Genomic DNA, 281 nt, shown 5'->3' on the forward strand with positions numbered 1-281 from the left:
TTCAAAAGGGGTGTGCAAGGAAAACAGTTTCGTTCAACTGTAATGACCATAATCTCTTTTCTATTTCCATATCTTGTCTTCATTTTCAGATTCATGTTTTCTCTAGGTATCATAACCGCTCTGGTTTCATGTTTGTAGGTTTTATTACTGATGGCGACAGCGCTGAACGTACGTGTACCAGAAGTATTGGTTGGTGAATCAGCAGATATAGTCACATCAGAGTTACGCGTAAGGCAACGTGGTATTGCTGAAATCACTGAAATGATACATGTGAGTTTACT

The 281-nt window shown here is 38.8% G+C and overlaps 1 long non-coding RNA gene across 1 annotated transcript; it reads left to right on the forward strand.

Annotated features, from left to right (window-relative positions):
- On the forward strand, nucleotides 1-216 carry LOC109132093. The gene is made up of 2 exons (XR_002037367.1): nucleotides 1-39; nucleotides 139-216. It is a non-coding gene; the product is annotated as an uncharacterized LOC109132093 (long non-coding RNA).
- The last annotated feature ends 65 nt before the right edge of the window (nucleotides 217-281 follow it).

The sequence above is a fragment of the Camelina sativa genome, unplaced genomic scaffold, assembly GCF_000633955.1.
Source record: "Camelina sativa cultivar DH55 unplaced genomic scaffold, Cs unpScaffold20099, whole genome shotgun sequence".
Classification (NCBI taxonomy): Eukaryota; Viridiplantae; Streptophyta; class Magnoliopsida; order Brassicales; family Brassicaceae; genus Camelina; species Camelina sativa.